Below are 12,030 nucleotides of genomic sequence, written 5' to 3'. Positions count from 1 at the left end.
CTGTTGAAAGGCCAAGTTTCTACTCAGTTGTTGCACGTCTCCATTATCTTATAAATAAGCATTTTATTTCCTGTAAAGACAATGAGTTTATTGAGGGCTAAACATCTTTTCTAGTTCCTAGTACACAGTAGGTGCCCATTAAAAGGGAGGGGAGGAAAGGAGATTAGAAAAGGAAGGGAGGGACAAAATGTACTTAAGTAGCTACCAAACTGCTAGGACAACGGCCTCCGTGGGTGTTCTTCATCTCCTCTGGATCTCAGTGCCAGAGGTGCCCAGGGTACCATCCCTGGCCCTGTTCTGTCCATCATTTTCTTCTTGGTATCTCATCCTGCCTTGAGGATGACTCCTTCACATTTATATCTCCAGCCTGGATTTCTCATTTTCAAATAGCTATCTGCCTACAAGATCCTCCACTTGGAAGTCAAGAAAGTCCCAAGTTCCACACACCCCAAGCTGAGCTCCCTGCCCTCCCACCCCTAGTCTTGCTTCCCCAGTGGCCTCCCCGTCACAGGGAATGGCAACTCCTTTCTGGTTCTCAGGCCAAAAGCTCTACAGTCCCTTTTGACACCTGCCTCTGTTACACTCCCATCAACCAGGACATCCTTTGGGCTCTACCAGATCCTCTTCACTGTCTCAACGGCCGTCACTCAAGTCTCTCTCCCCCTTCCCCCCATCTCTCACCGAGGCTATTTTAGAAGCCTTTTAACTATTCTTCCTGCCTTACTCCTGCCCACAATCCCTTCTCAACCCAGCAGCCAGAGCGTACTTTGAAATGTCAGTCAGATCCCAGTACTATTGCTCAGCTCAGAACCTCACTGTGGCTTTTCCCAGTTATCACAGGTTAAAGGTCATGGTCCCCAAGATGGCTTATGAGACCTACATAATCTCGCCTCCGTGACAGCTTCCCTTTCCTCACTCTTCTAGTCACACTGGCTCCCTTCCTATTGCTTGAAATGCTGAGGCATATTTTTGCCTTGTGGCCTTTGCAATGGCTATTCTCTCGGCCCGGAATCCTTTCCCCCAGATATCTCCATGGTCAAATCCCTCACCAAGTCCTAAGGTTTTGTTGTTCAAATGTCAGTTTTGAAAGGACACCAACTCTGAACACCTCTTTCCAAAAGGTTGCAGAGCCCACCCCACCACATAACCTCATGCCTCTTGCTCTGTTCTGCACTTCCCCCCAGAGCACTACTACCCTTTAGCATATTATATAAGGTACTTACTTCTTCTGTTTCTTGTCTGTTTTCTCCCTGCAAGAATATAAGCTCTATAGGGTAGAAATCTTTGTTTTAATCACTAACACGTAACTAGTTGATGGAATTGGATGAGGAAATTGTTCTCCCTTATTAGAAGTTATTTTCAGATAACTGGTAAATCAGAACTACTCCTGTTTGCATCCCAGCAAAATTCAGTGGAGATTTATTGAAAAGATTCTACCAAACTGCACTGGGCCCCTGGCCCTGGTCTGTACAAATTGTTTTGCTGTAAAACTCAAAATCTTTCAGCCAGCGGATGCGGAGAAGGTGGGGATAGGGAGATGGTACCGGGAAACCAAAGGAAGGCCCTCGTCTGTGTTTCTTGCTGATGATTTAAAAAAACACAGACTGGAGTTTTGGCTATGAATTCACATACAAAAGAATGAATTTAGATCTGTACTTAACAGCACATAAAAAAATTAACTCAAAACACACTGCTAAATTTCTAAAGCTCTTAGAAGAAAACATAAGAGTAAATCTGTGTGACTTTGGATTAGGCCAACAGTTGTCTAATTATGACACCAAAAGCACAAGCAATGAAAGAAAAACATAGATAAACTGAACTTCATCAAAATACAAACTTTTGTTCTTGGAAGAACTCTATCATGAAAGTGAGAAGACAACCAACAGAATGGGAGAAAATAGTTGCGAATCGTGTATCTGACAAGGGATTTGTATCTAGAATATGAAGAACTCTTACAACTCTAAGACAAATTAATTAAAAATAGGCAAACATGTCTCCAAAGAAGATATACAAAGGGCCAATTAGCATTTGGGGAATAGAAAGGCCCCACATCATTCGTCATTATAGAAAACCACGAGATACCCCTTCACACCCACTAGGATGGCTACAATCAAAAACATGGAGAATAAAAAGTGTTGGTGAGGATGTGGAGAAATTGTAACCCTCTCACAGGGCTGGTGGGACTGTAGAATGGTGCAGCCCCTTTGGAAAACAGTCTGACATCTCCTCAGGTAGTTATACATAGAATTACTGTGCTACAGTAACTCCTCTCCCAGGTATAAACTTAAAAGAAGTGAAAAGGTATTCAAATAAGTAATTGGATATGAATATACATAGTATTAATAACATTGTATTCATAGTATTAATAACATTGTGATAGCCAGAAAGTAGAAACAACCCAAGTGTCCATCAGCTGATAAATGGATAAACTAAATGCGGTATATCTATACAATGGAATGCTGCTGCTGCTGCTGCTAAGTCGCTTCAGTCGTGTCCGACTCTCTGCGACCCCATGAATTGCCGCACGCCAGGCCTCCCTGTCCATCACCAACTTCCGGAGTTCACTCAAACTCACGTCCATAGAGTCGGTGATGCCATTCAGCCATCTCATCCTCTGTCGTCCCCTTCTCCTCCTGCCCCCAATCGCTCCCAGCATCAGAGTCTTTTCCAATGAGTCAACTCTTCGCATGAGGTGGCCAAAGTACTGGAGTTTCAGCTTTAGCATCATTCCTTCCAAAGAAATCCCAGGGCTGATCTCCTTCAGAATGGACTGGTTGGATCTCCTTGCAGTCCGAGGATGGAATCTCAAGAGTCTTCTCCAACACCACAGTTCAAAAGCATCAATTCTTTGGCGCTCAGCTTTCTTCACAGTCCAACTCTCACATCCATACATGACTGCTGGAAAATCTATAGCCTTGACTAGACGGACCTTTGTTGGCAAAGTAATGTCTCTGCTTTTCAATATGCTATCTAGGTTGGTCATAACTTTCCTTCCAAGGAGTAAGCATCTTTTAATTTCATGGCTGCAATCACCATCTGCAGTGATTTTGGAGCCCAAAAAAAATAAAGTCTGACACTCTTTTCACTGTTTCCCCATCTATTTCCTATGAAGTGGTGGGACCAGATGCCATGATCTTAGTTTTCTGAATGTTGAGCTTTAAGTCAACTTTTTCACTCTCCTCTTTCACTTTCATCAAGAGGCTTTTTAGTTCCTCTTCACTTTCTGCCATAAGGGTGGTGTCATCTGCATATCTGAGGTTATTGATATTTATCCCGGCAATCTTGATTCCACCTTGTGCTTCCTCCAGCCCAGCATTTCTCATGATGTACTCTGCATAGAAGTTAAATAAGCAGGGTGACAATATATAGCCTTGACGTACTCCTTTTCCTATTTGGAACCAGTCTGTTGTTCCATGTCCAGTTCTAACTGTTGCTTCCTGACCTGCGTATAGGTTTCTCAAGAGGCAGGTCAGGTGTTCTGGTATTCCCATCTCTCAGAATTTTCCACAGTTTATTGTGATCTACACAGTCAAAGGCTTTGGCATAGTCCATAAAGTATAAATAGATGTTTTTCTGGAACTCTCTTGCTTTTTCGATGATCCAGTGGATGTTGGCCATTTGATCTCTGGTTCCTCTGCCTTTTCTAAAACCAGCTTGAACTTCTGGAAGTTTACAGTTCATGTATTGCTGAAGCCTGGCTTGGAGAATTTTGAGCGCTGGAGTGGGTTCAGATCAGATCAGATCAGTCACTCAGTCGTGTCTGACTCTTTGCGACCCCATGAATCACAGCACGCCAGGCCTCCCTGTCCATCACCAACTCCCCGAGTTCACTCAGACTCACATCCATCAAGTCAGTGATGCCATCCAGCCATCTCATCCTCTGTCGTCCCCTTCTCCTCTTGCCCCCAATCCCTCCCAGCATCAGAGTCTTTTCCAATGAGTCAACTCTTCACATGAGGTGGCCAAAGTACTGGAGTTTCAGCTTTAGCATCATTCTTTCCAAAGAAATCCCAGGGCTGATCTCCTTTAGAATGGACTGGTTGGGTCTCCTTGCAGTCCAAGGGACTCTGTTAGTCACCTGTAAAAAGGAAGGAAGTACTGATGCCTGTTGTAGCATTGGGGAAACTTACAAACTTGATGTTTGGTTACAGGGTTTAAGTATGGGAAGATGAAAACAGATCTGGAGAGGGATGGTGGTAATAGTTGCACAACAATATGAAAATGCTTAATACCGCTGAACTCTGCACATGGAAATGGTTAAGATGGTAAATGGTTACATATATTTTACAGCAATAATTTTTGAGCTCACTTATATGAAATGTGCAGAACAGGCAAATCTAGAGACAAAGAATAGCTTGCTAGTTGCCTAGGACTACAAGAGATGGAATGGGGAGTTGCTGCTAATGGATTTAGGGTTTCTTTTTGGGGGTGATGAATGTTCTAGAATTAGATGGTGGTGATGGTTGCATAACCTATGAACATGCTAAAAACCACTGAAAGGTGGTTTTTAAAAAGGTGAATTTTATGGTATGAATCATAGCAATTAAAAAAAATACAGGATTTGTAGTTTTATGCTGTGTGTGTTAGTTGCTCAGTCGTGTCCTATTCTTTGTGACCCTATGGACTGTAGCTCACCAGGCCCCTCTGTTCATGGAATTCTCCAGGCAAAAATACTGGAGTGGGTAGCCATTACTTTCTCCAGGGGATCTTCCTGACCCAGGGATCGAACCCAAGTCTTCTGTTTTGCAGGCAGATTCTTTACATCTGAGTCACATAGCAATTTTATGCTATATTTGAAAGCAAATTTCAGTCCAGGCAATTGAATGGGAAATGATTTATTTAACGTACAAGCCTTCAAGCCAGCAGAGCATGTGGAAGTCTTGATCTTCTGAGATGCTGATGCTGCTTCTTGCCTTCCTGTATCAAAGTGAATTTTGTAAGTACTGCAGTCAGTAGTCTTAGTCCTATGAAGGCATTTTGTACAATCCTTATTGGAAGCCCAGATTTGCTACTGTTTGTTTAGCATCCCCTTCAGAATTGATGGCTGACGTTTTGTGCTTTCTGAGAGCTTCTTGAATATAAGGCTAGAGAGCTTGGCCGAATCCCCCTTTGATTGTTTTAATTCCATTACAGCTTGTCCTCTGTACTAACAAGGTAATCTTGTCTTTCTCTTACTTTACTGCTCTGACCTTTCAGGGGAAATGTGACTTTAGATTTGGGCACCATCCAAAGATGATGCCAGGATGACGAAGGATATTATTCTTGCAAGCAGTCCACTTCCCAAAGATGTCATCTGAGCTATAGTTATTTGCGTGTTTTTGATTCCTTCTCTACTCAGAAGTGGTCCACAGACCAGTAGCAGTGGTAACCTGCGAACTTGTTAGAAATGCAGAATTTGGGGAATCCTCCCAGGACCTGCCTAATCAGAATCTGCATTTTAACAAGATTTGGTGGTTTTAAAGTATGTCTGCAGATTCCTTGATATTTCTCTGTTTTGTTGTTGGTTGTTTTAGTCGCTCAGTTTGTCCAACTCTTTGTGACCCCTTGGACTGTAGCCCATCAGGCTCCTCTGTCCATGGGATTTTCCAGGCAAGAACACTGGAGTGGGTTGCCATTTCCCTCTCCAGGGGATCTTCCTGACCCAGGGATTAAACCCTCAGCTCCTACACTGGCAGGCGGATTCTTTACCACTGAGCCACCTGGAAAGTCCAAGTGTTCATTTGAAAAGTGAAAGTGAAAGTCACTCAGTCCTGTCCAACTCCTTGCGACCCCATGGACTATATACAGTCCGTGGAATTCTCCAGGCCAGACTACTGGAGTGGGTTGCCATTCCTTTCTCCAGGAGATCTTCCCAACCCAGGAATCAAACCAGGGTCTCCTGCATTGCACGAGGATTCTTTACCAGCTAAGCTACCAGGGAAGCCCATTTCTCTGTTTGGTGGAGCCTAATTCTCCTTGTCTTGAGTATGGGCTGTCCTTAGTGACTTTTTTATAACAAATAGTGTGGCAGAAGTGGTGAAGTGTGACCTGCAAGGCTGCTAAGTCATAAAAGACCTTGCAGGCTCCACGTTTCTCTCTAGGATCGCTCTCTCCCTCTCCAGGAAGCCAGCTGCCTTGTGGTGAGAACAGTTAACCTGTGGAGTGGGTTACATGGCCAAGAACTGAGGCCCCTGCCAACAGTCATGTTGTGAAACATCTCTAAAGGGAATCCTCAGTCTCAGTCAAGCCAACATCCTGACTGCAACCTCATGAGAGGCTGAGAGCCAGAACCACCGGGCTGAGTCACACCCGACTCTCAGCAACTATGAAGGATAATACATGCTCAGTCATGTCTTAATCTCTGCAACCCCATGGACTATATAGCCCGCCAGTCTCATCTGTCCATGGAGTTCTCCAGGCAAGAATCCTGGAGTGGGTAGCCATTTCCTTCTCCAGGTGATTTTCCTGAGCCAGGGAGTGAAACCACGTGTTCACCATTGCAGGCAGATTCTTTATAGTCTGAGCCACCAGGGAAGCGCTCCATTACCTAAAAGTAACCACTGTTACTGGTTCACTGCCTTCATTTCCAGACTCAAAAAATCTATCCATATTTGTACAGCTTGGGGTTTGTTGTTCCTCAAACGGAATAATAAACTGTGCATCCTGATCTGATGTGTACATTTTTGACTTCGTGAGGGATATCTGCCTTTCCAATCTGTGGATCCAGCCTACGGGTCCACCTCATCCCTCCAGCTGGCTGCTAGTTCCCAGCAGGGCCACCGCCACCACGCGCCCTGCAGCCTGCACTACGCTCCGCATCCCCGCTCAGCAGAGGAGGAGACGCTCCGTGCAGGGGAGGCTGGAACTTAACCACTTAGGTCTCTTCTGTTCTCTCTTCCCCGAGACCTCTTAGGTCCTAGCTTCCGCCAGCGGGGGGCATCTGGGTTATTAACACAGAATTGGGGGACTTTTCCTGCGGGGACCACCCCTGAACACAAGTCTCTGGAATTTCCAGAGGAGGGACCTTGGCGTCCTTAAGCCTTCTGGAGACCCCAGACTTCTTTGCCAAGATGATAAAAGCTCTGGACCCTCACCCCTGTGCCTCCTTTAGGCCTGTCAATCCGGGTGATTTGAGAAAACATGACCTTTCCCCATCGCGAGGAACAAAAGAAACCTTCCCTCAAAAATCGTTCTTTCCGGCTCTACGGGAACACAAAGCACTTTTCTACTGAATGTTTCCAAAGGTTTAAAAGGCTCCTTTTGCCTTCGAGGACGTGATCCCTCCCACTCCAGTTCCCGAAATGGCAGCCCTGCAGGGCTCTGCCTGAGCCACGGGTCCTTTGATCCGGATCGCCGAGGACGATCCGCTGGGCGCGCCAAGGGCGAGCAAGGGCGCGCGCCACCTGCCGCCGCCAGAGGGCGCCCTCGCCCCGGCGATCCGAGTCCGCCAGCCCGCCGGGCCCTGCCTGAAGTCTCGGGACACGCCCGGCGGGCAAGGCCAGGTCATTGCCACAGTTCAGCTCAGTCGCTCAGTCGTGTCCAACTCTTTGCGACCTCAAGGACTGCAGCACACCAGGCCTCCCTGTCCATCACCAACTCCCGGAGCTTACTCAAATCCAGGTCCATCGAGTCGGTGATGCCATCCAGCCATCTCATCCTCTGTCGTCCCTTCTCCTCCTGCCTTCAGTCTTTCCCAGGTCTTTGCTACGGATGGTGATAATCCGGCCTCGTGAACTCCGCTGTCAGACGGGAGTGGCACGTCTCTTTCACACACTGCGAGGTGTGGGCTGACACACCTGGCCACTGCGGTCTGCGAGGGGAGCGTCCTTAACCAGGAGGATGCAATTTCTGTTTCAGAAAAGAGAGAGAGGAAAACACAGGGGTGGTCGATTATCCTCTCTCTAGGGGAAACACACGATGAAACCGGCTTCAAGCGTCAAGCAATGTCCCAGGGGTGTCATGACTATTTATTCATTAGTTAGTGCTGCTTGCTGGACGCAAGCCTCCCTTCGGTCCACACGCTCAGCGCTTTCCCTGATGAAGGCTGTTTGCCCTTCTAAACCCGCATCTGCATCTCGTAGGTGAAATCATCCCTCAGGGCCTCTCCCATCCCAGCCCCTCAGCTTCTTGCACCCCAGCGTTAATGCTTCCCTACCATCTCTCCAAGCTGGCACGAGCTCCCCAAAGTCAAGGGCTACCCCAACACCTGAAGTTTAGCTTGCCCTCAGTCAATGTTTTTGATAAGCTAATCTAAACTTTAACAAGCATATGGAATGGAACAAAAGCAATTACAAGGATTGACAAATGAGCCTCCTGATCTCAATATGCACACACCTAGAAACTTCTGGATGAAAGTGTGAAACAGGGAGGGAGGGCCAAGCTTATGAGTGAGTGCCCTTTTGTCAGTATTCTTGTCCATCTGCACCCCAAAACCTGGCAAACATTTAATGCGTGACCATGTCTCTACTCTTTTGAAATGCTTTTTATACATTCCTCTGTCTTTTTTTTTTTTTTTTTTTTTGAGGAGTCCTTTTCATGATACATTTATATATTTTTCCTTTTTTTTTTCCCTTTGGTTCAACTCCAATATTTCCAAGGTTGTACAGAATTTCCTACTTCTTAATCCTGGAGTTTTTAACTGGGCATGTGCATCAGAATAAACTCTTGAGATTAAAAAAAAAAAAAATCTACAAATGTTCCTGCTCTGCCCAGAAGCAGAAAACTGGGCTGAAGCAGAAACTTCTGGGCTGGGCCTAAATGTGTGTGTGCTCAGTCACGTCTGACTGTGACCCTGTGGACTAGAGCCGACCAGGCTCCTCTGTCCATGGGACTTTCTAGACCAGAACACCAGAGTGGGTTGTCACTTTCCACTCCAAGGGCCTAAGGGAGAAATATAATTTTAAAATTCATACAGGGGCTCTGATTCTCAGCCGTGGTTAAGGATCAGTGGTTTGATTCCACAAGGACTTTATTTTAAACCTGCCTCCAAAGGGGGCTTTCCCTGCGTTTTCCATCCTCCTTTTCTGGGCTGCTTCAGGATTTCTACTCTGTCCCACTTCTCCTGCACTGCCTTCTGCTAAGATGTGACTTGTAATTGCAGTATTCTCCAGCCCATTCAGTGCCATGACAGTTGGAAACACATTCTAGATCAAGTTGTCCTCATCAGGTGGGAACAATGCTGAGCAGCCGTGCTCCCTGTTCTGCTGGGTGAGTGGCATTTGTGTGGTATTTTCCATGTCTAACTCCCAGCTGGCTTTATTGAAACAGTCTGAAAAAATTGCATGGAGATGCCACCTGTTACACTGACCTCCTGACGCTCTCTGTATGTGCGTTTAAATAAGACAACATGGGCATTAAAAAGAATAATTATCTCAGTTATCTGGATACTTTAAGGTAGCATATTATTCTAAGTGCTGTGGAATATCCTAAATTTAGGATATGAAATTCATACTCCGTTTTTATATTATTTAGAAGAGACACAAAACATCTCACATTTGCTTTAGTAGGAAGTTGTTTGTTCTGCTAAATGGAAAATCCATAGCATGTTTTGTTCAGGTATGGTTTGATCCAGGAGCTCAAACCAAGTACTTGTCTTCTCTCTCTCCTGTCTCTGCTTCCACAGTGTTGACATTAGACAGAGCAGCCCCTGGGGTCTTCTTCAAGTATGATCACATTGTTATCATGAGCACTTTCATACATCACCTCCTAACACTTTTCGATCCAAAAGAAGGATGAGGGTCTGTTCCTCTAGCTTCTGCAGAAGAGGGAGAAATTTTTGTTTTCCCAGAATCTAAAGCATAGCCCTCCCCCACCTCTAGCTTCATTTCTCTCCAATCAGATCACATTCCTGGCCCTCAACCTGGCCTGGGGGATTGTGACTAATCTCATTGGCCATGCCTGGTTACACGCTTGCTCCTGCAGCAAGTGGAGTGGCGACAATTCCAGCCAAGCCACGTGGGTCAAGAGTGGGTAAGGTGGTTCCCCCAAAGGAAACCAGAGTCCCCTCACCAGAAGGGAGAACAGATATGGGCAGACAAAAAGGCCTCATGTCCCCTGAGCCCAGGAAGTTGTGATGGAGACAGGTCTTGAGTGGATGCAAGTGGGGCAGAGGGTTCCAGATGCGGTGGAAGGCTGAGACCCAGGGGACATGATAACCTCCCCTTGACGGTGAACGAGGACCTGGGTCAGGGCTCTGGGGTGCCAGGTGGCCTAGAAAGCTGGTCTGCACCACCCGGGTCTGAATTCTGGCTCTGCCACTTACCAAGTGTTACCTAACCTCTCTGGGCCTTAATTTCCCCCTTGTAAAAGATGGCACTGGGGGTATCATGGATAAATACGAAAACAATATGCTAAGTGGAAGGAACCAATCGCAAAGGCCACAGAATATGGGATCCACTTACATGAAATGTCCAGAATAGGCGTGTTTACAAAGACAGAAGGTAGATTCATGATTGCTTGGGGCTGGGGGGAGTGCGGGTAATGAAAATATTCTAAAATTGATCATGGTGATGGTTGTACAACTGTGAGTCTACCAAAAGGCAGTGAATTGTACATCTTTTATCTGTGAATTGTATGGTATGTGAATAAAAGCAACCATGGAGGTTTTTAAAGATAATACGTGTCACATGTTTTGAGCAGTTCCAGTCACACCTGCTCTACCGGCACAATCCCAGAGGTCATGGCAACTCTGACGCTCCCGGGTCCCTGGCGCATCACCATCCTGAATTCCCTTCGTCTGGTCCTCACTTTTCTGAACAGTCCCGTCGTTCAGTCCCTTCTGTCACCCCACCGATATGTGTGCCTCTCTTTCCTGGCAGGATACTGACGGCGTGGAAAGAAGAAGGGCAGGACTTGTTGGCTAATCAGAAAGGATTCTTGATGGTCAACTTTATGTGCCCACTTGACTGGGTCTCGGGGTGCCCAGACATTTGGTCAGATGTGATTCTGGGTGTGTCTGTGAGGGGTCTTTTGGTTGAGATTAACGCTTGGATGAGTGAAGCAGGTGCCCACCCTCCTGTGTGTGGGCTTCATCCAATCAGCTGAAAGCCTGATTAGAACAACAGGCTGACCCTCCCAAATGAAGGAGGAGACTCCTCCTGCCTGGCTGCTGAGCTGGGACAGCAACCTTCTGCCTTTGGACTCAGATGGAAACACTGGCCCTTCTTGGGTCTGGGGTCATCAGACTCGACAGAGAACCGCGCCATTGGCTCTCCTGGGTCTCTGACTTGCTATCTGCAGATCCTGGCCCTCGTCAGCCTCCCCAATCACATGAGTCTCTTCCTGTCTCGCTATGTGTCCTCTTGGTTCTGCTTCCCTGGAGAACCCTGACTAACACAGAACCGAAAAGAAAGATAAGTCAGTGGGGAGTTTCGGGCTGGATGACTAGGAAACCAATCAGAATATAGGACAAAAATAAGGAAATCAAATCAAGGAAGAGACTGGTTTGTGAAGTTTTCTTTCATTCACAAATACGAATTCAGCGTCTGCCCTGTGCCAGATAAAGTGACAGTTGTTGGAGATTAAAAGCTCCACCAGTTGCCAAAATCAGAGGCCAAATCTGTCCTTGCCTCTGTCTTCAGCCTCAGCCTCAGCATGGAATGAATCTCAAGATGTATAATTTAACCTCCTCAAATTGCTCTTGGCTCCCTTTCCTTGGCAGGTGGAGAGGCCTCTCATTGGAATCACCATCCCCTGGTGGTTCTCGATGGTAAAGAACCTGCCTGCCAATGCGGGAACCACAGGAGACACAGGTTCCATCCCTGGGTCAAGGAGGTTCCCTGGAGAAGGGCGTGGCACCCTGCTCCAGTACTCTTGCCTGGAGGATTATATGGACAGAGGAGCCTGGCCGGCTACAGTCCATGGGGTCACAAAGAGTTGGACACGACTGAACAACTAACACTTTCAGCTTCACTTTCACCCATCTTTTTAAAATCCACGACATTTAATAACGATTTAAGGTTCAGGAGGACCATGGAAATATTTGAGGTATTTGAAGAGTTACTGTATATGAAATTAGAAAATAGAAAGTTATTGGTATTGATCAAGGTGTAC

Source organism: Bos javanicus, chromosome 25 (genome assembly GCF_032452875.1).
Source record: "Bos javanicus breed banteng chromosome 25, ARS-OSU_banteng_1.0, whole genome shotgun sequence".
Taxonomy (NCBI): Eukaryota; Metazoa; Chordata; class Mammalia; order Artiodactyla; family Bovidae; genus Bos; species Bos javanicus.
This window is presented reverse-complemented; position numbering follows the sequence as displayed.